Source organism: Acinonyx jubatus, chromosome B4 (genome assembly GCF_027475565.1).
Source record: "Acinonyx jubatus isolate Ajub_Pintada_27869175 chromosome B4, VMU_Ajub_asm_v1.0, whole genome shotgun sequence".
Classification (NCBI taxonomy): Eukaryota; Metazoa; Chordata; class Mammalia; order Carnivora; family Felidae; genus Acinonyx; species Acinonyx jubatus.
Window position 1 is genome coordinate 89296004 of NC_069387.1, and position 24558 is coordinate 89320561.

The following is a 24558-nucleotide window of genomic DNA, read 5'->3' on the forward strand; positions in this document are numbered from 1 at the left end:
ATAATAGCATTAAGTGCTAAGGCTTCAGAAGTATGATGGACATTTTCTGATCCTGAACATGATGCGTATCTGAGAAACCTCAACTCTGCTTCAGAACAGGACTTTGCATATCCAGATCACTTGGGCTACTTGGATAACTTACATTAGCAAGCTCAAGGCACAAGCAAGTTTAGAAGATGCCACTGTGCTCAGGTGTTGGGTCTGGGAAAGAAATGGGTTCTATTGTTAGAAAAACAAATATTCTGAGGTGGGCAGAGCAGACACATTATATCACTTGACTTTACAATTAGTTTTAGATAAAAGGGTAGCTTAAAAATGGAGCTGAGCTGGTTGTTGGAAAGATCAACCCCCTGAAGACCTGAATACGCTTTTAGCCTTGCCCGGAAGCAGGTGACAGGATAGTTAGGGTCCACATCCTCTGCTCAATAGAGCAGCTTCTCTGCAGGCACACTGCTTGGCCGAGCTCCAGGGAAAGCTGTGTGATGACAGATTAGGACGCAGGCGGTGGGGCTGGGTCATATGCTCTAAGTTGTCTGCTTCTCCTATTCCCTTAGCATAGTCGATTCCACTAACATGGCTTATCCCTAAAGCCAAGCTTCCAAATGAGCACTTGGGTGTTCGAATTTCCACCATATCAAACCATTTCAATTCTCTTTCTTTGTCATACTCGTGGTGATGAGACACCTTACACTGTGGCCTCCCCCCCATCCCTTAGAGATTAGGGCATCTGCGTGGAAATAATATCATACCATGGTGAAGTTTCCGTGTGGCTGAATATCCAAGACTTAGGATTCACCACATTCAGCTGTATATACACCCAAAAGCCCGTGCTTGAAATGGTTTTACAAGCACGGCCCGACACGAATAGGATTATTATGATGGCATTTCTATACTAAATTCTACTGTCTGTGGATCTGGGCATGTCTGTGCTTCTAGATAATATATTACATGGAATTTCCCCCAATTTAGACTGTAGGTTCCTTAAAATTCATCATCTGTAACTATGCTTTCTTCCCATTAGTTTTCTGTTTATGTTCTCTTTACAACCCCCAAACACTCCACAGTTGCAATCCTTACCACATTTCCCAGAATGATTCTTAAGGGAAATGATAAATGTTTTCAAATTTCTTTAAATTTCTGTGTATTATTTTGGCAAGCAAGGCAATTAAAGCTTTTCAAAATGTTAAGGTGAGCTTGATGTGTGTTTCACATTTTGTCATTTATTTCTCCGTAGGATACACTGCTTTAAAATTTTTCTGTACCGCAAAAGGAGATAAAAAATTGTGACCTCTCATCTGTTTCGAATTCGAATAAATGAAAGAATAAACAAACGAAGGAAAGCGTGTTCTGTGGGTGAGGCCTTCATAGCGGGCTTCAGCAACATACGGGCCAAAAGCTTTTAGACATTGCTTCCCACTGTCTACAGCCATTATGAAACTGATCTCATCCACATGTCCGTGAAGGCCATGGGTGTCCTATATACATGGGTCCTTTTTATAGTCCTGTTACTCCGCATGTCAGTTTTCTTTCACAGTTCTTCTTCGGCCCTCGCAGGCAATCTCTAGCGTTTACAAATGAAGTGAAGGAAACAGCATGAGGTGGTATGGTTGACAGTTAGCCAACCCTCAGGATGTGTTTGAAAACGCAGGTTACGTTTCTGGAAAGAGTCCTGGCTTTGGGGGTCCGTTCAAGGACTTAACGTCAAGTCGTTGCTTTGTCCGTTATTAACTAGGTGAGTCTCTTAGCCTCTCTGGGCCACGGTTTTCCTAAGTCTGAAATGTAAATTGTCACAGGATGATAATGCCTAATATATAGGGAAATATGAGAAACAAATGGGGCATGAGATTTTAAAAAATGAGATCACGATTCAATCTATATAAATATAAAGTTAAAGAATAAGCTGCTTTGAGGATTACAAAATCCCCTAAAGTGGTCGTTTAGCACTTATGTAGTTCTGCTCTGAGGCAGGCCCACACTTAAATTCTTCCTTTCAGATTACAGGCTATATTGCTTGAAAAATACCTTCAGAGAAAGAAATGCCGTAGGACTCTGCTCCACGAACGGAATCACACTAGACATTATTAAAACAGAAATGCTGTCGTTGTTTATAACTGTGGGATTCTTTTGTTTTCCGTCATTTCCCCAGCCAACATGTCTTCTGTTTTTCCGTTCCTTCTGCCATTTTGTGCTGTTTTCCTTCTCTTCTTTCTCCCTCGTGAACTCCTTCAGTGGTTTCCTCTTTTTTACACACGGTCCACCTTTCATCTCCTCATCGAGGTTAGTCGTCTTGACTTCTACACAGGAAGAAGTTTCCTCGGTGTTCCGTAGCCTCTAACTCCGCTACATGCGACCCTTCTGGTAAGGAAGCTTTTCTTCATGTTGCAGTTGAAGCCCATTTCCTATCCTTCTTTCTTCAGAATAAGGTTTAAAACAGCTGGTTACCATCCTTCTAGGCTCGTCCTTCCTAGACATTACTTCAAAAACATTATATCACTTTTCAGTCTTTTTTGTCAAGTGTGAGTTATAGAACTTCCTTTAACTTTTACTCCTCAGGCGTGTACTGTTCAGCCTTTTAATAAGCAGCGTGGTGTAATTGAAAGAATATGGGCTTTGTAGTTAGACCTGGGTTTAAATCTGGGCCATGTGACTCACTAGCTGTTTGACCCCAGCCAGAGCACCTGACTTCTCTGAACTATGGTTTCCTCATCTGGGAGGTGGGGTTAATGGGACCCATCGCACAGGGTCCTTGCCAGAATTGATGATGTATGGAACATTCCTAGCATGTAATCAACCAGTGCTCTGATAAATGTAAGTTCCCTTCCCCTCTCCTTCTCTTTGTGCTTCTCTATATCAGGTCGCTGTTGCCTTCTAGTTATAGAGCATAGGATGGAACGCGGTGTTAAGAATTTGAAGTAATTCTGCTCGCTCACCCATTCCTCGAAAACACGCTTTCTCCTCCCCCCATTACACTTTCCTGTCACTAGGTCCCTTTTGAGGTGTTCGTGCCATGGCAGTGGCACATCAGAGTGCACTCTGATGTTATGTCCTCAGGGACAAGCTACTTCCAAGAGCCAGCTCTAAGAAGAGAGGAAACAATATCGAAAGGAGGCACTGGAGGAGTCCAGGATAGCTCTTGACCTCATTTTCACCTTGAGAGGGTTCTCCGGTGACTGCCATGCAGCTTGTCTGTGGCTGTCTCCGACATAGGGACATGCCAGCTGTCCTTCAGATCACTGCAGCACCCCAAGTTGCTCATGTGTAGGTGTCCACCTCGGATCTAGATGAACCCCTGGCTGCAGCCTCACTGCTGCTCCATGGAAAGTAGAAAAAGTCCCCTACCCTCAGCCGGCACAATGCTATGGGGGAGGAGAGGGCGGGCTGAACGTCAGGCCCCTCTCACACAGGTTTCACCTTTTCGTAGAAACCACAACGTTGGCTCTGAAGTGGTGGCATTTCATAAAACAGAAGCTCAAAAAGTACTCACCGCCTTTGCCTCTTCCGTATCATCTAATGCGAACCTTCCCTTCTCCTTCCACTGGCCTTCTCCTTTGTCTGTGTCTGTTACCCCTCTACAGTTTGTACATGACATTCACGCCCTGCTTCACGTGTATTCTCGTTTTCACCAGTGCTAGCGGTTTCTTTATATGCACTTTGGAATGTCTGCCTTGGCTTACGTGTGTGTGTGTGTGTGTGTGTGTGTGTGTGGAGTTACTATTTACGTTTAAACTTTGGACAATTTGGGGTGAAGCCAAACAGATTTTCCTGAAAACTTCAATATTCTATTAACAGATTCTTATTAGAAGCAAATAGGCAAAATCCGTATAGCTGATTTATTTCAGCGTTGCTTTCCATCTTCTCTCCTCTTCCTCTAGAGACGATTTAATGAGCGTCTAAATGGCCTAAACTGAGGTAATGGGGGAGAAAGGGAGAGGGGTTGCCAAGAGACTTAGATAAGCCACACACTGAGAACTTTCCCAGGAAGTGAGAGTCCCGCGGTTCTGAGAGGAATGTCATGCTCTCTTCCTTAACAGGAAAGAAGGGCCTTTTATGCTAAGCCCACAACCATGGACAAGTCCCACATAGAACAATAAGGGAGTGCCGTGAACAATGAAGTTTTCCAAAGCTCAGCCAAGGCAGTTCTGGAGCTCGGGGAAGTGACAAGTCTCAGTCAGCTTGTTCTCCTGCCCAGTAACTGAGAGCTATTCTTAAATTCTTCTCAAGGGGGTAGGAGAATAACTTAATGCAAAAAAAAAAAAAGTAAAAAGGGATGAAAATTAAGAAATGAGAAACTTGAAGATAAACGAGAGGCAGAATTTCCTGACAGCATGATGTACTGGCTTCGGGTAAGTCTTCTGTTGTGTATGCTTGGAATGCCATTATTAAATCTCCATTCTGTTCCATCCATTTCTGATGTGCCTGTTAGGCCATTGCCTCCCTGGGAGCATAACAATTAAACAACTATTGAGTTAAGTAAATAGAAAAACCTAATAAATATTCATATAACTCCAGCTTGAAGCATTTCTTTTATGCTCTATAAATCACTAGAAAACATGTGACAGGAACCGTTCCTGATCTGTCTGAGCAAGTGCAGGATGCCCCAAGAAAGTTTTCCTGTTTATTACTTCTTTGAGTGTATTCGTACGTGTGTATGTTTTCACTTGGGAATAGTTAATATCTGGAATAGTTCTTTGGCTGGGGAGATCATGGCGAAAGGTTGGGTCTGAGGAAACAATATAGAAAAAGAATGAGTAGCGTTTATGGAAGACTGGAGGGGAGGGTGCAAGGCAAAGGGGACGACAGTGGGTGGGAAAAGGAGCCTGGTGGAAGATGGACCTGGAAATTGGGGACATCAGTGCTTCTGCCACATATGGGAGGCAGCCAGCAGAGGCAGCTTTGCGAGGAGAGATAATACAATCTGGTTTTGGCATGTTTGTTTTAGATGGTGGTGAACTATCTACGTGACATATTTTGTAGACCTTGAGAAATACGGGACTGAAGAGAGGGTATAAAGGTCAGTCTGGAGATGGGGATCGGGGCTCACCTGAATGTAGGTGCTAATGGAGTCCAAGTGGGTGCACCAAGGGAGTGAGTAGAGAAGGAAAAGAAAGGCAAGGACCCCTAAGGTGAGGCCAGGGGACACCAAGAGGAGGTGGGGGAGGGCAAGGAGAAAGCAGGCAGGGAGATTTGAGAAGCTCCATAGCCTAAGTCCCATGCCAATGAGGCCATGATGTTGGGAACCTCGTCACAGTGTGGAAGGTGGCTGGAACTGGGGAGCTCCCTGGAACTGGGGAGCTGCTGAGAAGTTCAGTGAAGAGCCTGCTATTTGATGGCTCTCACAGAAGCAACAAACACAAACTAGGACTGCAGAGACAGGTGCAAAGCTGGGGCAGAACCTTACTCGCTCCACGTTGTCCAGCACAGAGCTTGGTAAGCCAGCATTTGTTTAATGAACGAATGCATGAGTGAATGAGTGAATGAATCAGTCAGATAAGCAGTTCTAGGTCATCAGGGTTTTTTTTTTCCAAAAATGAGCAAGGATAATAGTATAGTAGGAAGCAGTGTCTATAAATGTTGCTTTAGACCTAACACATGAAACAGGCAGAGGGGAGGAATGGAGTTGAGAAAAGAAGTCATAGATGGGGTAGATGGGAGGAAAGGGGGTAGTGAATGCAGAAGTCCAAGAGTTTCCTGGAGTGTGAAGTCACAGGGGTAAATAACTCAGGTTTATGAGTTTGGACTTTAATTTGTATATGTCTCTAGCTGTTTCCCAAACGTTCATCTTGCCTCTGTGATAGAACTTCAAGCTTCTTGGCAAAGACAAGAACTACTTTTGTGTATCTGTTTAGTACCTAATAGGAGCATTTACTCTCCACTTACTGACAGATTGAGAGAAAGAAAGGCAAGTTTTCAGTAACTTCTAGAAGTATATAATTATCTAGAAATTTAGTGGTGGAAAACATCCAGTTTTGATCAATCAAACTAAAATAATCCCTTCTCCACTTAGAGGAGGCTTTTAACTTTGATTTTTCTAAATAATTTACTCGAAACCCTACCTCTAAAAGAGTGTCTAGGTACGTTGATTGTGAAATGTCCCTCGGAGACGGCTATGCAAACATCCTTCCCAATTTGAGCAACGTGAAGCAATGTGCCTAGAAGGTTTGAAATATGCTTCTTTCCCTTCCCTTACTCCATTTTTGTTCCATTTTCATAAGAATACCTGTAAGTATTTGCAGATGAATTAAAGGCAGTACCTTTCTGGAGGGCAATCAGATGTCCCTTTAAGTTTGTGATAGAAGGACTTGTAAAGAAAGGTCAGGCTTGTGTAGTAATGTGGAAGGTACACATGGGAGAGCTAAGCAGGTCTGGTGAGAGAATTGGGTGGAGACAGTTAATTAATTTTGAACCTGGGAAATGTGGATCTCCTTTGAAGAATTCCGGACACCTGGAAAACTTCAGCTGTTTTATTTTCAACCCATTTGTATGTGGTCATGATCCAAGTAAGAAAAATGACTTTGAAACCATCAAAAGTGTAATTTTCACCGTTTTCTAATTTAAAAGCACCTGGGCACATTTTCCCCAAGCTTTTAAGGAAAGGGAAAATTCACCTTTTGGGGAAGGTCAAGACAGACGTGTTGACAAATATCAGGAGGCTGGAGACTGAAAATAGTCCATGACAAGTGTATGTAACTTTATGATGTTCTACCACAAATGCCCCCCCTAAGGGCAGTGAAGAGGCAACAAAGTTACTTATTTTTATTAAATATATAAGGGTTGTGGCATCCAATTCCCGGTAACAATCCCCATTTTTAGGAGCGATGTCAGTGACACAGTAGAGCAAGAGATACCAGTGACTTTCAAAGCCCTTCTAGATGTAAAAACACGTTTCTGCAGGAGGGAAGGGGCATTGATCTGATAAACAGTAGGATGAAAAGGAAAACAGAGGTCTAGACAGTCTTGTTTCATCTGATAGAACTTTCCCACAGAAAATGGACGAACATCAGATAAAAAACATGTATCACTCCTCACAGATTTCACGGCCACATCTCTTTGGGAACATTATGCAATATAGACTTGCTAAATCCCAAACGTGGAAGAGGGAAAGCACGACAAATATAGAGACTGGCGCCCTAGGAGGGACAATAGGAAGGCTTCATTATTTACACTGACGCATACATTAGGCATTTGAGTGTGTTTGTTGAATAATACCTAAGACAGTCACATTGAAGAAAATACAGCAGTAGCCTGTGAGTTCTTGGCTCAAAAGAAAGCTAAAGTGAATTAGGCAAGATAGCTAATAAAAAGATGGTAGTGATACCAATAAAAAACTAAAGCTACTTTTCTACTTCCGCTTTTGCCTGACTTTCATAAGAATGGGTGACGGAGTCATAAGCATGATTGCCGAAGACAGGTACCTCCCATCAGTTACTTCCCAATGTTGGAAGCAAGAGTGAATAAGCTAGCAACCTCAGTGATGCTTTAGTTAGCAAGGGCAGGTGTTCCCAGTGGAGATCTTCGTGGGTGAAATAGAATCTGAGAAAGAGAAGCTAAGCATTGTTTCAAAGGCTAATGCTACTGTCATCAAAGATTTACGTAAATCTTCTATTTTCCCGTCTCTGGAAAGAGAGAGAACAATGTGGAAAGGTGTGGCGTGTTCTATTACTTGCCATTAAATTGATGAGAATGAAAAAGCCAGAGAACCCATCAGCATCACTGAAAGGCATGTCATGGAATCAAATAGGTGGCAGAATATGTATATGGGTGACAAAATACAGCAAAAAAATCTCACCAGGTAGTGTTCAGATCTGTTCTGTGTTTATTGGTGGCCTCGTTGAGTATTATTCTACTTTACCTCAATCCGTAAAGGATTCAAGGCTGCTGAAAAAGATCACGGGAGACCTCAAGCAACCTGAATTTTCAGTGACCAAAGATGGACTGTGACATCCATGTCATTTAGTCAGGCACGAAGTTGAATCCTGGCTCCTAGAAGCTGAGGTTTGAGAGAAAATCATTCAATGTGTGGATGAAGTGAGCCAACACATAGCCAACAGTCACATCCCGAAGAGACGTGGTTTTTTCCTAATTTGAGTGGACATAGTTAACTTCCTTTAAGAGACTAAATTGTGTGTGTGTGTGTGTGCGCGCGCGCACGTGTGTGTGTGCGTGCCTGTGTGTGTGTGTGTGTGTGTGTGTGTGTGAAAATAGCCAAGTGAGAGATGAATCCTTGGTAGAAGTCGGAGAGGGAGCCAACTTTGGTATGAGGACATGCACAGGAAATACTTGCCTAGAGATCGTAATACAGTTTCAAGAGAAATCTCCAAACCTGGGCAAGATATGTCTTGGGTTCCCAAAATTACAAACTGTGAATTTGGGGGATTTATCAATTCCTGAAAAACGACGGTCTACTAAAACACGATAGGAAATTATAGGGAAAGGAAAAAGGACAAGGAAAATGTAAATGATTTGTTTAAAATGTGTATTTAAGATCCATTTCTCCTACTGCAAACCACTTGGCCTTGGGAAAGGTCTGACCGTTTCTTTGGTGTCCCAAACTGGGAAACGAGGTGAAACTGTGCCTCCCCACTAACTGGCGTGCCCCAAAGAAAAGTAGCTAGCTCCTCTAATTTAAACTTGTGAATTTGGTAAGTCAGTCAAGTAAAAGGGCAGCGAAAGATCCCTATGGCTGTACTTCTAAGAAGGCTCCTGAAGGACCAAGAGTTCTGGGTCCTTTCCCACTCCTAAAACCAGAACAGTTCTGTTTTTATCGTTTATACGTTGATGTCCTAAAGACCGTGTGTGTGGGAGGAAGGGGGTGGGGGCAGGAGAATTCTTTGATGCAGGAACACTCCTCATGCACTGTAGGCTCTCGCTGTATTACACAAGGTCACTGTCAGTTCGCAGGTTTTTAAGGATGAAGCAGGTAGGGTAGTGGACTCCCCTTGCCAGCTTCGGCAGCGGCCCAGTCACACAGAATGTATTAGTGGTGCTGAGGATCAAACAATTCCCTGACTCGCTCAGCGAATACCTTTAGTGCCTGTAGGTTCCTGTAACCCAGTGAGAACCGGGAATAGTGCGTTCAGCGTAAGTGCCATTTTATGGCTTCAAATGGGAGCTCTAGAGTTTGTCGGATGAGATGTGCCAGACTTTGACATCCCTGAGACAGCTTTCCCAAACTCCTACCCCAGCCTGCCTTGGGAAGGATATTACTTAATGCCAACTTAAATACCTCTTGCTGTAATTAAGGTCTGTTTTGTCTTGGGTTACTCTGGGCAGTGGAAGCTTTACCTGCTTCCTACTCTCCCTCGTGTTGTGAAAGCTAGTTTTTAAATGAACGCACTTCGAATTAAAGCATAAAATTATTTGAACGTATCTTTATCTGACTTGCTTCTAATCCCATCGTTCTTTTTGCTGTATCTGAGGATAATCTCCAACTTCTCCAGCATGTTGATTTCTAGACTGTAAGTTGGATACAGGGCAGGCACTCAAATTTTGTAAATGCCTCGGGGTCACAAATCGCACTTGCCCTCCATCTTGCGTCAGCCCCCCCTTCCCTCCCCACATGTCAGAAGTCATTCTAGATGGCAGTTACTGTGCTATGTGGACTAGATGAAGGGCTGTGATAAGACCCAGAGATTCTTCCCGCCTTTATATTTTCTCAAGATAATGGTCTCACCCATATTCATACAAACATCCGATTTCCTTTCTCTTTCCTTCACTCTAACAACTCTTTCGAGCTCTTTAGAACCTGTCTTCCCATTTTTTTCCATGCGTCTTCCACCATTTTGTCACATTGCTAGAGTGGCCCCGGCAATACACGTATCAGAGAAGAGAGAAACCATATGTTTTGAGGTAAAATTTAATAGAATAAAGAAAGAATGCCATTAATCTCCAGCCCTTGAAAATGCCCAGAAGCTCCCATTCAGACCCTTCTTAAAAGTTTCCATTCACTGTCTTTTATTAAACCCTGGTATTCCTCAAATGTCAAATTCCAAGATGAATTTTAAAGATACTTCTTGCAAACTTTTGTTTAACTCTCTTAATTAATTATAAGTAGCTCAAAAGTTTTTTTTTCCTAGAATTTCTATTGCAGAAGTGCTACATTTTAGGTTGTAGGCTTTTGTCACCCCACCTGAGACCCTAACCACCCTTTTACCTTTGATCACTCAAGGGAAAACACCTTCCAGCTTTGAAAACGTATGACACCCAACTCAACTCTTGGACTGCTTCTCTGCTAACAAGGGTTTGGTGGACCCTGAGCAGGAGGAAATGGTCTAATTTATGAAACATCGCAAAGGAAAACATCATAGGTATAGCAAGGAAATTTCCTTTCTAAGACCCTTGGAAAGGAATCTGACTTGCAGTTGAGGGGTGTGATGAGGAATGATAATCAGCCATCGGGATGTGAGAATTCTGATTCTGGTCCTGAAGCCACCTTTGTCTTTAGGGAAGTGTTGCACTTGCGGCCCATCCTGTCCCCCGAACACAGCTTCTATTCGTCTCTGTGTCTGATACGGGGTTTCACGGGAGCGCACTTAGTAATCGCTCCCTGAGCTGAATTTAACCCACGGCTAATGAATGGTTCTTCACCATCCGATGTAGAGTCCGAATGCAATCAAATGAGAAGTATCATAAAGTACTCAGGTTAAATGGCATCAGGTAATGGCTATAAAGTTTGAGTGAGGGCAAGGATGCAGATAGTGGGGGTCATTTTCAGTCGTGTGTACTGAGATGTCGGTGTGTGTCCCTACATACGTGCTTCCATAGTAGAAGGAAGGAAGTGGAAAGGGGAGAACATAGAGCTCTTGGCTAAAGAGCCACAAAGCTGTTTTTAGAAGGACTGCTTCTGTTGTATTGCGGCATGCTTCCTTTGAAGAGGGCTGTATTATGCATCCTCTTCCCGTTAAGTCTGTTGGGGGAAGAACTTACAGAAGACAATATGCTACCAACTCCCAGGGATCTCTTATCAACACAGAGCTCTGCTCATCGCACACCTGCACAGAGCCAGAGACATGAAGCCTCCATTCTCGGCGACACCAACCCCAAACAATCAAAATCTCCAGTAAATCACTGGGACTTTTAGGGAGGCTGCTGATTTTTGAAAAGTGTTAACTTTGCCCCGAAAAGCAGTAAGCGAGAGCGAGAACAGTGGTGCCTCTGGTCTGCGCATTCGATCCTTTTGCAGGGTGGCAAAGCCTGCGAATTGTTTTCAAAACAGTGTGGGGCTTCCTACCCCGGGTGAAGATTTATCTGCTTTTGGCAACTACCCTGGTTACTGTGGAACAAGAAGTTTACTTCTCAATAGTTTTACAAATTATGTGTTTAACTTTGTCTCTATAGAATTAATTCCTGGGAGGGGAGAGGGGAGAGGGGAGGGGTGGAGGCCAGGCTTTCAAAGGGGGGTTTACAAATTTGAGTTTTTAAAGTAAGAGCAGCAATTTCCCCCCTCAGCCCAACAGTGCAGCGGAACTCTGTTTCAACCTGAATGCAGTTTGCATCCTGCATGTACATTGATTTACACATTAAAGTAAAACAGCTTCAGTGTTTAGCAATAAAAAAACGTTGTTTAATCGTTAAACAACCACCGTTTTCTTTTGCCCTTTAAACCTGCATTCAAGCAGCTTGGATGCTGGTTTACAGTCTCGTTAACTGCTAAGATCACAAAGGAAAGGTTAGCAGGATCACCAGCAGCAGCAGGAAGCCCTGAAACGCCCCCATTGTCACATGAAACATTCAGCAAGATGCTCCTTCAGCTGTCTGGCAATGCACACTTAGCTCTGAGGGAGGTATGCGGTGAGAAAAATGCAACTTTTAATTCCAGCAGGGCCCTGTGTCCGATCAAGGAAGGGGTCGGGGGAGAAAAGGGTTCTTGCATTTAATCTTCTGCGTAGCCACGTTCATCAACGTTATCTGCAAAGTAAGCCGGGGGTCCTTCCACTGCGGAAATGTAACCTGTTGGAGGGTACATCCTGGCCAACTCCTAGGCCTGGAACGTCCTTTTTTTTTTTTTTTTTTTTTTTGGTAGAGGGAGGAGGAGTTGCAGTGTTTTATGGCCTTCTTTCAACACATGGGAGTTTTATCACTCATTTTAAAAGTACAACTTAACACCATTTTCAGACCGGCCTGAGTTCCAGCCCTGGATTGTTTTCACAAAATGGCCCCTTTCTTCCTCAGACCAGGATAGTCGCAGGTGCCTATTAATTGCTTTACTTGTAGGAACTGAATTTATTCCCTTCATGGTAGGAAAACCAAGAGTGTTTTCTGAAATTTAATTCCGTGAGCTACAATCCGTCACACCAGGTTCTAGGAAAGGCTCACAGCTTTCTGGAGATGAACTGCTACTTTACCACAGACTGTGCCTTTTGCTTTCTTATTTTACCTCCGTTGGGTGTTCATTTTTGCCGTCAAGTGTTTAAACCACACTGGAAAAGACAATCCTTCCCTTTTTAGGTGGCCAGGTTCTAGACGAAATGGGTAATTGTTCCAGTGGTGGAGAAGGCAAGGACAAACAGTTCATTATGTTTTATAGAATGGCAAAATTTGACCGTGATCTCCGTCTGAGATGGAGATATGGAAACCTAGAGAGTTCACGAGACTTGCCCAAGATCTCGCAGCTGGTTGGTTCACTGTGCTTTTGGCCGCCCGTCTGCCTTTACGGAGTTAATACAAATGCTCCCTGCATTGCCCTCACGGAAGGTAAGGGCTTGTTGTTCGTCTCTGTTTTATGTATTTATCCTTAAGGCAGCTCTGAAGTCACTGGCATTCTCACCTTTTTCAAACCAAACAATCCAGTTCTTTTCCATTAACTTCGAGATTTCCATTTTCTAATTTTTCCACCATTTTGATGTGCACAGTAGCCTTTTAGAATCTGAACCAAAATATTCGGGAAATTAACCAAGTTTTTGTATAGGTATTTGGCTACTGTGTAGACAAGTCCTACATTTCCCTGTTCTCAAAACTGCTGCCCAGATAGAGACTGCGTGTTCTTTGGCCAGTTTGTTGAACCATTTCTCTCAAGAGCAAAACTACCTACCTCACGTTTTCCATTCTTGTATTTCAGTGTCATCTCTTTAACACATTTGGTTTTTTTTTAATGGTTATTTATTTTGAGACAGAGAGAGCGAGCAGGGGAGGGGCAGGGAGAGGGAGAGAGAGAATCTCAAGCAGGCTCTGGCCTGACAGAGCTTCGTGGGCTCAAACCCACAAACCATGAGATCATGACCTGAGCCAGAATCAAGAGTCGGTGGCTTAAGTGACTGAGCTACCCAGGCACCTCGATTTATTTTTTAAGTAGGCTTCACGTCCAGCACAGACCCCAGTGTGGGGCTTGAACTCACGACTCTGAGATCAAGACCTGATGAGCTCCTGAACTGAGATGAAGAGTAGAAAACTTAACCGACTGAGCCACCCAGGCGCCCCAAACACATTTCATTTTTTTAAGCAGGGTTTTGTTTGGCTAGCTGTAGTGCATCATGACCACAAATTTACATTAATTTTCATCTCTGAAGATGAAAGGAAGCTATTGCTAAGTTTAAATACCTGTTCTAACTCACCCTTTTTTTAGTTAAAAAAAAAAACTTACCGATTTGATCTTTCCTGAAGACATGCATATTTATTTAAGCAGCTAGGTCACAGAGAATAAGCCTTACATCAGTTCTTCACACACCTTACACTAAGTACTTCGATGAATACCCACTTCCACTCAGTTTTAAGCTAAATCCAACTGAAAATCACTACTTAATTTTTTTTAATGTTTATTTATTTTTGAGAGTGGGGGAGGGGCAAAAAGGGAGGGAGACACAGAATCAGAAGCAGGCTCTGAGCCATCAGCACAGAGCCTGATGCAGGCATCGATCTCACGGACCACAAGATCATGGCCTCAGCCAAAGTCAGATGCTTAACCGACTGAGCTGCCCAGGCACCCCAGAAATCACTAGTTTAAAGAGGATAGTTGGTCAACTCAGTGGGGAAAAATAGTTGATTAAACTAGTTGTTTGCCCTTACCTGGATAAAATCACTGATTGATTATTAAACAGATTTTTCTAACATGTCACAATATAGGTTGCTCTAATTATTATACATGTTAAGTGCAGGGCACAGCAGGGAATAGCATGTTGTTTTTACATGGTGATAAGAACTGTGGAAAGAGGGAAACCAGGAAAGACAGAAACAGATGAGAGGGAGAAAGAGGGAGATGATACACCCAAGGAAAGCGGAAATTAACAGCGGCTGTTTTCAGAATAAAATGCGTTGTAAACCCCCATGTAGCTGAACGCTTTTAAGAGATGCCTTCAGCAACTCCTGTGTTGCCTAATGTGTATACTCTCCCTGAACAAAATGCTTCTTTCCAAGAGCTGGACAGTAGGAAGTAATCTATCTTCAACCTTGTTTAGTTTGTAGATAACGCTGTAGAAAAGGTCTGTTGAACTTTGGAAAGCCAGTCTCCATGTGTTATCTCTCACTCTTGGAGGCCAGTTAAAGGGCATGGCCATGACCACCACCTTGGTCCTTCAGCGATTGTTTACGAAAGCTTGAAAAATGTTTCCAGGGCCCATACCTGCCTCTCTGTGGAACTAGCGCGACTCAAGCGGGCTGGCAGGCAGACCTAGCTTTCACGGAAATGGAAGAGAGAGAGTTTGGGTGAGCTTGGCATCTTTCAACACTGCTTTTTTGCTTTCTCCTACTGAATTTTTAATTTCCATGAAACGTCGGTAGGAAAGTGGACGCTGGCCTTCTTTCCTTTTGTCTGCTGCTTTGCAGCTATTGGGATACTATGCTTTGGATAATGAAGTAGGTTGTCATTTCCTCCCCCAAATAATACATTACAAAGTGGAAAGGCGAATTTCCTGTGGAAGCTCCAAGTAGCAGGTGGTATTTCCTCAATATATTGTTTTTAACCTTTAGGAAAATCGGTATTATGAGCTGACTTTGGAAAATTAAAATAGCATCAACGTCCTACATTTTCAATACAACAATCAAAAACCTAGTTCGTTAGAAAAAGTTAAACTGGAGTACTGTACCAGGAAAAGATATCGCATGTTTTGTTTTTATGTGCTATTTTAAAGTTAATAATTCATGGAGGATAAGAAAAGGGATGTGGCACAACTGAATTTCCCAGTTGGCTAAGAGATTTTTTTTTTGAAGAAGAGAAAATATGTATTTTTCAGTTTCACATTAAACCTTTGCTGTTAACTAATGCTTACATGCATTTAGTCAGTCGTACAAAGAGTTAAGCATGGGACTGTTCACATGGCAAATCTGAGTTGAGCTGGAGGTAAAAACATCTGTATTTTTCATTCATTTGCTCAGCAGCACTAAATTTCAAGCTTGTTTTTTGTTCGGCATCAAAGAAAAAGTTGTTTTATGGTTATTGGATTTTTTAAACTCGCATATTTCTTGAAAGGGACTCAAGTCACTGGATCATTATATTCGTTTGAGTTACTTTACTGCCCAACAGCCCTTCTGCGTGCCATCTTGTTGAATAAGGAAAACATAATTTTATTCTTTTTCTTTTCCTTTGAAGAAAAAATTTAAGAGGTTTAAATACCATTCACATTTTGGAATTTCCTTCTTTACTCCTCCCAAAACCATCATCTCACAACCACGTAAAGCAATCCAATGTTGAAAGACTTAAGAGATTCTCACAACTATAAATATCCTTTATATGATTATAACTCCTCTGTTTATCGAGGGCAATAAGAATGGAGCCCAGGAGCTAACAAAGTTTATGGATGTATGCGTGTGTGCTCGCGTGTGTGTATTGATATATATCCAAAGTTTGATGTGTCCAGATATACACAGTGTTTTTAGCATACAGATTGCTGATTAAATATCTATTCTTTTTTCTCCAAAAGTTCTGAGTGTGTGGACCTATTAGTTGCCAGGGACCAAATTGCGACGACCAATAGAGGGCTAAAATATGTACCGACACCAAGAAAATGAGCTATATTCAAGTTTAAACTATTAAATGTGGCTAATTTAAATAGTTATCTTCATTCTTTAATTGTTCTGTGGCACAGCTTGGCTTCAAGATCCCAAATTGTCAAGTGCAAGAAATCTACATTTTCATCCTGAGAAGTATAAATCAGATGCTTACGTTTCCCTTAAAGTTTACCTTCATTGTCATTGCCCCCCTCCGTCCCAAAAGGAAGGAGAAGCACGAGCTGGGGTCAAAACCAGATACTCTAAAGGCTCAGCTAATTTTGGACTCTCCGAAAATACTAATTTCCCAGATAATTGAATGTTAACATCTCTCATTTTTAATGGTAAATTTTGGTAATATTGTTGTATATGAAAATCTGGCTAATGTATATGGTACGTGTGTCTCTGACTACATTTACTACTGCACTGAATATAATTTTGTACGTTTCTTGATGATGCTTTGTCATTAGCACCCGCATCGCTAGACTTGTCAAGTGGCAAAGACCGTATTCTTTCATTCTTTCTTCCTTTCTCATTTCTTGAATGCTCACCATACGAAAGGAACTCTGATGTCTGCCCTGGTCCTTAACAAGTAGAAGGCACTCAGTGTGAGTGTATGTTGAAGAAATGAAGGAATTAAGGAATAAATAAGTTCAGTGGGTAGTTATAAGGGTGGATTCAGTTCAACAAACTTTGTTTTGGGTGTAGTACCAGGCTCAATATTAGCTGAGACTGTAGACCGAGCAGTAGGGTCACAAATTATGTGGACTGCAGGAATAAATGTATTCACCCCCAGGCCAGTGGTACCTTGTCCCTCCTTGAAAAGTACTCCAAACATGAGAGTACCTTATCATTGACCACTTTCTCATGAAATTAGAAGAAACCTAGGCAGCTGCAGGACTCTCTGGGCATTACCACAAGGCTGCCATCTGCCAAATGTATGTTCAAGTCAAAACTGAAAGCAACCAGCTCTTCAAAGGGTCTCCATACTTCCTAAAACATACGTATCATAACATCAGTCGACGGAACTTTCCTTGACACACATCACAGACACCAACTTGCAGGTTTTATGCCTCTGCCCCATCTACACTAAGTTTGTTCTTGGGCTGAACAGAGCAGCGTTACTCACCACTTTGAGATTTGGGGCCATGATACTCTGGGGGATGGATCGCATTCATACAAAGACCTTATCATCATTACACTCCTATTCGGCATAATGCGGAGGGAAAGTGTGGCCTTTGGAGATGGACAAATATAGGTTTGAATGTCTACTTCATCCATCATGAGCTGCTTATCAGCTGCTTGGGGAGCCTTGGGAGTTTCAGTCCACTCATCTGTCTTCATAAACATGGAGATATATATAGGAAAGACCTTTGCAGAGCTCCATGAAAGCTGGTTACTTTTTTATTACTGCTACCTTTATCAGACCAGACATAGGAGCAAGCTTGAAGTTTTTTTTTTTAACTTCCCTTAATAATTGCCCTCTATGCAAAACCAAGACTGCAAGATGCCCTTTTCTTCACTTATCCCATCTAAACGATCGCTGTAGAGTCTGAAAAAGTAGACTGAATTTCTCACGAAATCCGTTTTGTTATTAACATTTCATATATTGAAGGATCCATACAGTGAATCAGAGGTAATTAATGCTAAGAGATGAAAAGATCACACACAAAAAAATATTCACAAAATCATACCCTGCTTCTTCAAGCAGTCTTCCATAGGTAAGTCTGTTGTTCCAAATTGGGTCTTCACTGAAAGAATAAATCTAAAACATGGTGGGGACTGTCCACCAAAAACATCTACCTTTTTTAACATTAACTTGCTTTCTGTAAGCATTAAGCACAAGTGAAGCTATTTTCTTTTTTTTTTTTTTTTTTTGAGGGACAGAGACAGAGTGCGAGCAGGGGAGGGGCAGTGAGAGAGAGAGAGAGAGATACAGAATCCAAAGCAGGCTCCAGGCTCTGAGCTGTCAGCACAGAGCCCGACACAGGACTTGAACTCATGAACCCCCAAGGTCATGACCTGAGCCTGAGTTGGACACTCAACCGACTTAGCCACCCAGGTGCCCCAAAGCTATTTTCTGATCACCAAATTTTTACTTACCATCTCTAAGAAGAGTCAGCCTATGCTTCATTTGGATAAACCCATGGGGACAGGGTTCACTAACATCAGCATAGAGTGTGGAAAGTAACGCCAGCACGGACCCACTCTGTCAGCATCGTAAGACCGTTCTGGGACTAGACCCCGTGCGGAAATGAGTTCTCAGAAGCAGCTACAGAAATCTTTTGTAAATACCTGCATCAGCCCTACCTTATCTCCTTTTCCGCCTCGCTTTGCCACAGCATTGTCTCTGTTTTGGAGGATATGTCAGTCTCTGTCAGCTGTCTGAATTCGTGAGAAAATGTTTACATTTGTGTAGTCACACGACAGTAGCCCTCGGAGATAAGGGAGTTCTTCCATCTGCTTCAGAAGAGCCACCTGAAGAGAAATATGGTGTCGCAGCTCGAATTCACATTTAAAGGGCACATTGTGAAATATTACTCCACACAGTTTGGAGAACTGAGAATTTACACAGATTTTCACTGGATAGAAAGTGGCACTTCCTGACCTTGGTAAAATACAGGCAGGTAAATCAGTATTGCCTAGGTCCAGTGGCATTTGCCGGTGCTCACTTTTTCCACTTGGAAGCAACGGCCATATTCTTGAATAAGAGGCGCCATCTTTTTATGCTTCAGTCTTTTTGCATTACCCGAAAAGAATGCCGGAATTCATGATGGGGTTCCTCGTAAACCGTCGGCCCCTCGTGCGTTTACACACCCGTGATTTTGCTACCTAACGTGTCATGGCTATAAATGAAGGATGCAGTGTTTGCCTTCATAAGAGACTTGCCCTCTACACCAAGTCAGGTTCAGTAGGCCTCCATTTTCTCTGTCAGTCCCACAAGTTTTCGGAGCACCCACAAAAGCCATCTCTTAGCAACGAGCAGAACTGATGAGCCTTTTGGTCTGATGCTTACGTTTGTTGGCATGAATGGAGGCTCACAAGTTGAGCGCGGTCTACAAGTAGGCTGGGGAACTGGAAATGTAAGCCCTCGGCTCCAATGCCGGTGTTCTTCAAACTGTTGCCTCTCGGTTTCCTTGTCTTCGCCCTGAAGACCTTGAATGAGTGGCATAGCATCCATAGAGGCGCTAGGAGACTCTGACCTAGCCACTTTTTTGGCAGCCAAACAGGTGTTCCCCTGCAGAACCTGAAGGGATCTTGAGAGCAAGAGAAGGAAGGAGTGGATTTTCATGCCGGTGGCCAGAGCAGAGAAAGCAGAGGGGCAAGTCACAGGTTACAGCAGTGACGGAAAGATGGCTTCTGAACTGAAGGGCAGCCACACAGTCTCTTCTTTCCTTGGTTCTTCTACCCCTGTCACCATGGCCGGAAGTGTAGTGGCTTTAATGCCTCCCAAGTAGAAGGGAACTTTGAAAGCGTGTGTGGCTTAGCATCCTGACAATAACTATATTTGCTTGAGTCTTTGGAGGTAAGCATCAGGAAAATCAGATTGTTGGAATAGCCGAGCTCTTTCACATTAGCTCTGCATTCCGTTCGGTATCCAACCATAGGTTGGAAATGTAGCTTAAGTTTAGGGTTGTATTTATACAGGGACTGTTATCAATTTTTAGAAGCATTAGAAGTGTGGCTAAGTAAGCAAACTTACAGCGAAATGTCATCTATTAGAGGCTGCTTAACAGTTGTTTGAGAATAGTCTGGTAGTCATTTTAGCACAAAGGAGCTACTCGAAAATTTGTTGAATACATGAAATGTTTTTGACAGAAATATCTGCATAATTGCAGTGTGTTATACATGCTCGTTATAGCCTAAAGGCATCTGTTTGAGTTGGGGCTTTTTTTTTTCCTGTCTGTGTAACACACTTGCAGACACTGTGTGAATATTTGCTGCTGTGATCCTTGTAAAAAGTGTATCTCTTGATTCTTTTAACAGCCTAAGCATTCTAGATAGAGCTAGTTTGCCAGCAACACGTAACTTTGATGAAGGAAAATTAAGTTTGCTTTTATTGAAATTCTAATTGTGGAACTTGCTGAAAGTTAGTTGGGGGGAGAGGTCATTTTTGAAGAAAATGAAGAGTTTTGGTTTTGGTTTTGTTTTAATCTCGCAATAGAATTGGCGATCCTTTCTTATATTTAATAAAATGTGGGCTCCTTTTGAAAGAAATCCCTGACAATAGTAGATTTTAAAGCCAGGCTCTCTTTCCCAGCAGCCCAGGGTGTTTTGAAGATGGGAGAACAAGGGAAGTACTTTAAGCTGTAAAGTCTTGCAGGGCTGCAGTTAAGTGCTTTGGGCACTGCATTCTTGATGAAGCATCATATTACAGTAATATTATGAAAAAACAAAGCTACGGGGAATTCTCAAACATGCCTAACACATACAGAGCTTTAATGTTCATATGGCTGGATCCATTCAACAAATGGGATCTGTGGGTCAGATGCATTTTGCAAGCCACCATTATTAAGTTGTTTTATTTTTACCATTAAGTAATGGTTCCTTATTAATATTATGAATGCGTGTGTTCTTTGCTCTCTCTGTAAATCTTTTGTTCCGTTCTTTTTTTTTTTTCTTTCTTTCTGGCCTTACAAGAATGTGGGAGAGGACATCCCTCTCCACAAATCAAGGGCTTTAAATAGCCACCCTAGAGCTGAATGAAGGAAATCGGTCTAGATAGCATCTTTGTAAAATGCATGCCTATGAACAGTGCATCACACAATACAAAGGAAATTGCCATCGTCCTGTGCAAGTTAGGTGAACAAAGCACACAAAAAAACCCCATGTGGGTTACCATGCATGTTCCCGTGCAACCGGAATCTTGAAGGCCACAGAAATGGCAAGGCTTACGTGACATATTGGCAAATGAGAGAGCGTGGATTTGAAATTTATGAGGCAGGGAGTCTAGTAATCGTTCACCGGAGGGATACTAAGTTCTTTGATATCAAGCAGTCATAAACAATGAGGAATGCCTGCCACGGCTTCTATTACTCCTGGTATTACTTTTGCTATGACCACGACTACTAGAATTACTATTACTACGACTACTATTACTACTATACCAGCACCACCACTGTCCCTGGTGCTGTTAAATAATGTTTATTAAATTCTTACAGCCAGCGGTTATGACATGTATTTAAAAGACATTAATCATTTTTTTAATGTGTGTTTATTTTTGAGAGAAAGAGGCAAAGAGCAAGCTGGGGAGGGGCAGCGAGAGAGAGAGGAAAACACAGAATCCCAAGCAGGGTTCAGGCTCTGAGCGGTCAGCCCAGAATCTGACGCGGGGCTCGAACTCAACAAACCGCAAGATCATGACCTGAGCCGAAGTCAAACGGCTTAACTGACTGAGCCACCTGAGGGCTTCAAGACGTTAACCATTTTGAATCACCCCAACAAACCAGTGAGTTATCCACATTATACACATCAGTAAATCAAAGGTTACATTGCTACCAAGTCACAGAGCTTATGCATAGTTGGTCCCAAACCAGATTTCTGTGGCCTTTTTGGCTCCAAAGGTGTGTTCTTTACCACCATCTGAAGCGTCCTTTCCCTGTCTGGAACTCTGCAGGTACCAAGATGTCCCCTCCAAGCCCTTGGAAAGTAAATTGAGTTCCTTGAAGGAGCATCTTCCCAAGGCCAAAAAGCTGCTTTTATAGTTACTCCAAAGCAGCTTCCATATCCTGGAAACAGCAACTACAATCAAAGATAGCACCTTACACACATCCTTCCTTTATTGAAAGAAAGAAAGAAAGAAAGAAAGAAAGAAAGAAAGAAAGAAAGAAAGAAAGAGAAAGAAAGAAAGAGAGGGAGAAAGAAAGAAAGAAAGAGGGAGAAAGAAAGAAAGAAAGGAAGGGAGGGAGAAAGAAAGAAAAGAAAGAAAGAAAGAAAGAAAGAAAGAAAGAAAGAAAGAAAGAGAGGGAGAAAGAAAGAAAGAGGGAGAAAGAAAGAGAGGGAGAAAAGAAAGAAAGAGAAAGAAAGAGAAAGAGAAAGAAAGAGATGGAGAAAGAAAGAAAGAGGGAGAAAGAAAGAAAGAGAAAGAAAGAAAGAGAGGGAGAAAGAAAGAAAGAAAGAGGGAGAAAGAAAGAAAGAAAGGAAGGGAGGGAGAAAGAAAGAAAAGAAAGAAAGAAAGAAAGAGAGGGAGAAAGAAAGAAAGAGGGAGAAAGAAAGAGAGGGAGAAAAGAAAGAAAGAGAAAGAAAGAGAAAGAGAAAGAAAGAGATGGAGAAAGAAAGAAAGAGGGAGAAAGAAAGAAAGAGAAAGAAAGAAAGAGAGGGAGAAAGAAAGAAAGAAAGAATTTAGAAAGGGAGGGAGAAAGAAAGAAAGAAAGGGAGAAAGAAAAGAAAGAAAGAGGGAGAAAGAGAGAGAGAGGGAGAAAAGAAAGAAAAAGAGAGGGAGGGAGAAAGAAAGAAAAGAAAGAAAGAAAAGAAAGAAAGAGGGAGAAAGAAAGAGGGAGAAAGAAAGAGAGAGAGGGAGAAAAGAAAGAAAGAAAGAAAGAGAGGGAGGGAGAAAGAAAGAAAAGAAAGAAAGAAAGAAAGAAAGAGAAAGAAAGAGAGGGAGAAAGAAAGAAAGGGAGGGAGAAAGAAAGGAAAGAAAGGGAGAAAGAAAGAAAAGAAAGAAAGAGAGGGAGAAAGAAAGAAAGAGGGAGAAAGAAAGAGAGAGAGGGAGAAAAGAAAGAGAAAGAAAGAAAGAAAGAAAGAAAGAAAGAAAGAAAGAAAGAAAGAGATGGAGGGAGAAAGAAGAAAGGCAAAACAAAAAACCTTCCACCACCAACAGTCCCTCCTCAGATTGGAGATACCTACACATATCTGGCAATAAGCCCAGACATACCAACACATGTATTATCTAGAGCCAGGACTTGACTCCCACCGTGTCTACGGAGAGACAAGCATCTCATTTCAATAGGCAACTCATTCACAGAGTAAGGACACTCCCCTGGAAGTGACCGGGAGTCAGAAGAGCAGCATAAAACAAAGAAAGTAGTTATTAGCGCTGGCCAAGGGCCCCCAGCTCACCCTTAGGTTCTACTTTGCTTCAGTTTAACCAAGCACAACTGCAGTCGCCTCCCACTAAAAGTCAGTAGACGTGTAGTCGACGTCCAGAATGTGGACAGGAGCTCCTGTTAGTTATTTACTACCCATCTCTGGCATTCCTTTTGGACATGACCGATGAGTTACAGCTGGGTTTTAGGCAGCGTGGCACAGTCATTAACTAGCTGTCAGGAACAGCTACACCCTCCGGTCCACAACGAAATGAACTCAAATCTGGATTTACCAGAGGAAAATTCCAAACAGACTAGGAAAGCAAAAACCACAGACACCATCTCCATAACAACTGTAAAACTGAAATGTGTGCCTTCTGCAAAGAGGCCTGTGCCTCTACCTCTTGTGAAACGCTTGACGGAGACAAAAGGTTTTGTGCCCCAGCACAGGACAAACGATGCAAAGAAAACCCTTGCGAAGCTGATTTCAGAATCAAGGGGGCACTTCTTACCAGCCCTCGAAGACAGGGAATAGTACGGTGCACAGAGCCAACCTGGTTGCCCCATCTTCCTTTGTTCACAGAGCGGGACCCTTTCTCTAGTCCAGGGGTAACACTGGTTTGTCAGAGCCGGTCATGTGGTCCCATTGCCCCTTGCGGGGCAGTCTGCTTGGGACCATAAGAAGAGACAGTCTCTTCTACTGGACGCTGAGATTCCTAGAAGCGCCACCAGGAACGGCCAGACCCATTTTGTGACTCTGAGGGAGGTAGACCAAGAACAGATCTAAGACGGCAGAACAGAAGGATAGAAAGAATCTGAAGCCCCGGAGACTTAACCAAGTGAAGTTAAGCTGCTGCCCTAACCAATTCTGGAGGTGCAGTATCCCCAAGCTCTTTGCCACATTAAGTAAATAATGGCCTTATCAAGTCAGTTTGAGTTTGGGTTCCCTGTTGTACCCAAAAGCATACAAGAGAAATTTTCTTTGGTGGGATACTTGAGATTCATCGGAATTTATTGTCCGCAGTTTTATTTATTTTTTTTTAATTTTTTTTTTCAACGTTTATATATTTTTGGGACAGAGAGAGATAGAGCATGAACGGGGGAGGGGCAGAGAGAGAGGGAGACACAGAATCAGAAACAGGCTCCAGGCTCTGAGCCATCAGCCCAGAGCCTGACGCGGGGCTCGAACTCACGGACCGCGAGATCGTGACCTGGCTGAAGTCGGACGCTTAACCGACTGCGCCACCCAGGCGCCCCTTGTCCGCAGTTTTAAATATTAGTTTAATTCCCCCAAGTTTACTCTTCCCCAAGACATACTGCTCTGCAAGAAATATAGGGAGATAGAGTCATATTTAATATGTCTTCCCATGTTTTAAAAATATACCCATCTTCCTCTCCCACTTTTGGTTCTGCATTAAGGTAGCTCTTTCCTGTCAATGACAGCCTCATCGGAAGGAAGAATTGTAGCTGTGTCAGTGTTGTTTTCCCATGACCGTGTTTCTCAGAGCACCACCCATAGGAACAGTTGCTTATTTTACTTCTTTATTTTTAAATGTTTATTTAGTTTTAAGAGAGACAGCGTGAGTGGGGGAGGGGCAGAGGGGGAGGGGTTACAGAG

The 24558-nt window shown here is 42.6% G+C and overlaps 1 protein-coding gene across 1 annotated transcript in view; it reads left to right on the top strand.

Annotated features, from left to right (window-relative positions):
• The window catches only part of HMGA2 (high mobility group AT-hook 2), a 140157-nt gene that overhangs the window by 84586 nt on the left and 31013 nt on the right, over positions 1–24558 (top strand). The window lies entirely within an intron of this gene.